Raw genomic sequence first — 5,079 nt, 5'->3', positions numbered from 1 at the left:
CAGACTGGGGTCAGGACTCAGTGGCTGGGCCTTTTTGCTCTTTGCGCCTGGAGAGCCAGTGCGCTTTGCAGCTCTGTTCCTAACTGGCTCACCTGGTGGGAATCTCTCTTAGTACCTGCTGCAAATGGAGAGTGGAGGACTTCCCACAGAGCAATCTGTCTGCGCCGTGGGGCGCCTCTCTGCATCCTCCGTGCAGGAGCGGGTGTCAGGAGGACGAGGGGGATGGCTTTGTCGGGTGTGTGGCCGTGGTTGGGGGGTGGTCTATGAGGGCACGAGTGCTGACACTCAGCAGAGCAGGGCAGTGCCCCTGGCAGTCTCCCTGACACGAGGACACAGCTTCCTGAGGGAGGACAGGGTCCAGCTTGGCAAAGGCTGTTCAGGAAGCTGAATGGTCATGAACAGGGATTTGAACCTGAGAAGCTATGTGAGCTCTAACGCAGAGCTGAGTCCCTGGCGGATGGTGTGCCTGGTAAAGCAGAGGCCACAGGACGGAAAAGTCCTGTGAGGAGGACTGAGACAGTGCCCCAACAATGGGCTCAAGCCCGAGGGAGGTCGTGAGGGTTCCTACTCTTGAACATGGGCCAGGTTGCTCGAAGGACCTGACGTGACTGTACCTGACAACACCACCACTTTTGTGTGAGGTTGCAGCTGTGCTCTGTGGGGTGACACCACGACTTAGAGACCCCACCCCATGTGAGGGTGCAGCTGGGCTCCGTGGGGTGACCCGATCACTTAGAGACCCCGCCCCGTGTGGGTTTGAGTACAGCTGTGCTCCGTGGGGTGACACCACCACTTGGAGACCCCACCCCGTGTGGGTCAGGGTACAGCATCTCTGTCAGGTGTTGGTGGCTGATTCCCTAGAGGTAAACCACAGGGCCTCTCCTCTGAGAAGCCTTTGTTTTTTTGGGGTTGTTTTTTTTTTTTTACATGTACCCACATATTTATTACTTTGTTTCAGAATGTTTAGTTTGTGTTAACACTTTTGTTAACAAGAACTGTTTCTCTAGGCTGCAGTGAACAGATGTCGGGGCTGGTGGTGGAACCTTAATCTTGGGAGTTCTCCAAATCATAGGAGAACTGGACACTTTTCCCAAGGAGATACAGAAACACTGGTTTACTGTTACAGGGAAAGCTTCTGTGTCAAAACTTGAGAAGGTGGAGACTGAGTTCCTGGAGCTGTATTCAGAAGACTGGCGAGGTTGGTATTAGCAGACTTCTTCCTATGGTGAACTTGGCAGTGGGCAAGAGGAATAGGAGTGGAGACAATAGCTTCTTCTGGAGGAGGAAGAACCGGAGGCAGAATGGTGTGGATTTCCCAGCAGCTCTTTTTATGTCAAACTTTTATCAGGATTCAGTTTTATAAACAAACTTGTTCCTTCGGCGTGGAGGGTCTTCTCATCAACACTTCGAACATTAAAGGAAATAAAAAATTTCCTTCTTTCAACTTTATCAAGTTGGCTATTTATCACAGCAACAGACTTAATGCAGATAGGTCTTTTAAAATTGATATTGAGATTGGCAGTCATGACAATTCCCCCAGCGACCATTGCATTCATACCAAGAGTATCATCAATCAGGGTAGAAATGGCACCTCCATGGAGAAATCCAGGTATTCCTTGTAGGTAAGGACCTCCTTGAAATATGCAAACCATTCTTTTCTCATCCTTATTATAAAACATTACATGTTCGAAGCCTAGGCCATCCTCAAAGCTTCTGGTGAATAACTTGGTCTTTGGTATTAGTTTTTCTTTGATCTGCTTTGAGCCGTAAAAATGGCTTATGAAGTCTTACATGCCTTGAAAAGAATACTGCTTATGCATAGATGAATTACTGTTGCTATATGAAGGCAAACGTTCCCAGGAGCCATCTTCACATTTCTTCACGTACTGAGGACCCTTTGTGTGAACACAAACCTCCAACCTTTCTGTGCGGAGCAGAAGGTGCTAACCAGTGTGGTCGAGTTGAAATCAACTGGATAATAAAGTGTTTTTACATTTAATTCTGAACACTCTCCTATGATGATGTAAAGGTTTACTTTAAGCTTACTCAGTCCACAGAGATTCCACTTGAACGATTAAAGCTGTCAGCTCTGCCTTAGAACTGAAGGTTGAGCCACTAGTTGGTGTCAAGGTGGCCGCAGGGCGTGGTGACCCCGTATATCCCAGCAGAAACGTACTTCTTTGACTGTTAATGTTTCTTTAACCTGGAGGTAGGTTGAAAGGTCTTTATTCCAAGATGTGTCTGAATGTTCAGTCTTCCAACCTTTTGGTAACAGTCATGTACGTCCATTTGCATCCACTGAGTCACAAAAGAATTGCTTCTTACCTACTGGTGACTTAATAAATAAAAAATGTTAAGATAATGGGATCAGAACTAAATATAGGATAAAACTCTGAGCTAGAGCCCTCATCCCACTCTGCCTACTCACAATTCTTTTCAGCCAACCGCATTTTCTAGAATTAGGTTTATTCATTTGTTTATTTTATTGGAAATAAAGCTGGAGTTTCTGTTTATATTGGTTTGCATGTAAAAGTTGCATATATTGTATTTCACACATTCTGTCGTCCACACTGTGCTTCACACGATCATTCCAAACAGGGTGTTTCCCCAATCAATCACCATTCATCTCTGCTCACCAGCACCGCACTGTCCTTCAGGCTCCCACGGAATCTTCCCAAATTCCGTCACTCTTTTCTTCCTGCCACCAAATGCTGGGACCCCATGACTTGCCTTCTCCCCACCTCCATGCCCCCCCCAGGTCCCTCCTTTCCCCTGGATCTTCAGACACATCTTACTAGTTGTCCTTCTATTTCTATAATAATGGTTGGTCTTATGCAGTATTTTTCCTTTTGAGAATGAGTTCACTCCACATAATGCTTTCTAGCCTCTCCCATGTTATATATTATTGTTGTTGTTATGTGCCATCGAGTCGCTTGCGACTCATAGCGACCCTATGTACAAAAGCCCTAAGCGCCATTCTATCCTGTGTCAAACTCGCCATCTCAAACACATTAATTTCCACCACTCCACTCACAGAATCGATCCATCTCATCGAGGGTCTTCCTCTCCTGTGCTGACCCTCCGCTCTCCCAAACATGATGTCCCTCTCCAAGGACCAGTCCCTCCTTGCAATATGCCCAAAGTATGTCAGACGAAGCTTCAGAATTCTTGACTCCAAGGAGCATTCTGGCTTCACCTTCTCCAGGACAAACCTGCTTGTTCTCCTAGCAGTCCATGGTATATTCAACACTCTTCTCCAGCACCACAACTCAAAGACATCAATTCTCTTTCTATCATCCCTATTCACCATCCAACTCTCCGATGCATAGCACATAATTGCAAAGACTATAAAGCCTGGATCAGGCACACCTTAGTCTCCAGCTTGACGTCGTTGCTCTTTAGTACTCTTGAGAGGTCCCTCACAGCTGACTTTCCCAATGCAATTCATCTCCTGATTTCTTGGCTGCTGTTACCAAGAGTGTTTGTTGACTGTAGAACCAAAAGCATTGCTTCTGGTGCCGCTTAGGATTCCATCATGTGAATGTACCACTATTTCTCAATCCATTTATTTATTGATAAGCAGTTGTTTGCATGTTTCTCTTATTGTGAATAATGCTGCCATGAACATCGGTGCACAAATCTGTTTGTGTCTCAGTTTTAATTTCCTTGCGGTGTATTCCTAGCAGTGGTATAGCTGGGTCATAAGGAATTTCTATGTTTGGAAAGCTGGGATTTTTCATCTGAAAGTAAACTTTGGTAGAATTAAAATACCATTACCTTCTTTGGGCAACCCTCTCCTAAAAATTGCTGTGCTGAGTTTCCACCTGCATACTTCTTGGGGATTGCGGCTGAGGAGCCGAGCTCTGTGAAAACCCTTGAGAGCACAGTGTCTCCCTTGCCAGGAAGAACGGAAACCTGGCGGGATAGTGAGTACACGCTGTGCTGCTAACTGAAAGGTCAGAGGTTTGGATCCACTTGCTTCCCTAAGGGAAGAAGTCACAGCCCTTCCTGTTAGGATTTACATCCTCTGAAACTTGAGTAAGAGTGAACACATGCTGCAATTTTTCATTTTATTTTACTTTAAGTATTTATTATATTATTTAAACAGTTTTGGGGGTTTATTTTATTTGCCTTTTTTTTTTTTTGAAGTAATGGCAGGCTCACAGGAAACACCCCAGGGACTCTCACAGCCATCCCCAGCTTATGCCAGGTGTAGCTCCTTCTATTAAGGAACTCCCGTGCCAGGAGGCTGACCCAGCACCATAGACCACACAGTGTGCACGTACACTAACGTGTGCAAGTGACTATCACACCAATCAAGACGCACAACAGAGCCCCGCGTCGTTGCCCACTGCGCCGGACCCCCGATGGACCCTGGCACCGGGCATCTGCTCTCCTGTGCACCTTTGACTGTGACGTCCCTGACCACGGTCCAGTGGCTGGGGTCTTGTCGGTGAGGAGTCTTTGCCAAACTTCACTTGGCGTCCAGACGAATGAAACATTAGGAGAAAATCAAAGTGGGACACGGTGACCTTCCAGCAGACAGACTGTTGGCTTCAGTGTTTTCTTTTTCTATTCTAACAGAATAAATTTGGTTGCTTTTTGAAAGTTCAGCTTGAAGGAATTTCCTCAAAGACAATCTAAAGGACAAAGGTTAGGTACGGGGGAAAAACACCAGTACAACTTTGTTGAAATGGAAAAGAATTTTTAAAAATATACCTCAACAGTTGAGCAGCACATCTTATCAACAGCAGAGAAATACCTTGTTGTAATCATTAACAAAGGCCTTTGAAATGTCCTGATTTTCCAAAGTCTTAGCTGTAAATCTGATTCTGGTCTGACAGTCAAGCCTTACTCATCTAAACCTTTTAATACCATATTCAAAATCATTGAAGTTACCAAGGGAAACTTGTGTATTCATAGACTTAGTTTGTATTGGAGGAACGTTTCTTCATGTGTTTGTTGTCTTTGGCTTCTTTTTTGGTGAAGAATATCTTGTACCCAATTTGTTAATGGGTTATTTGCCTTTTCCTTTTATTATTATTATTAATTTAATGAAAGTTTACAGAAACTTAGGGT

The 5,079-nt window shown here is 45.0% G+C and overlaps 1 pseudogene; it reads right to left on the bottom strand.

The window, feature by feature from the left end:
• Window positions 1-1,328: 1,328 nt before the first annotated feature.
• Window positions 1,329-2,747, bottom strand: LOC102872691 (annotated as a pseudogene).
• Between the last annotated feature and the right edge of the window lie 2,332 nt (window positions 2,748-5,079).

Source organism: Elephantulus edwardii, unplaced genomic scaffold, assembly GCF_000299155.1.
Source record: "Elephantulus edwardii isolate Elephantulus edwardi_28Jun2011 unplaced genomic scaffold, EleEdw1.0 scaffold00375, whole genome shotgun sequence".
Lineage (NCBI taxonomy): Eukaryota > Metazoa > Chordata > Mammalia > Macroscelidea > Macroscelididae > Elephantulus > Elephantulus edwardii.
This window is presented reverse-complemented; position numbering and strand designations above follow the sequence as displayed.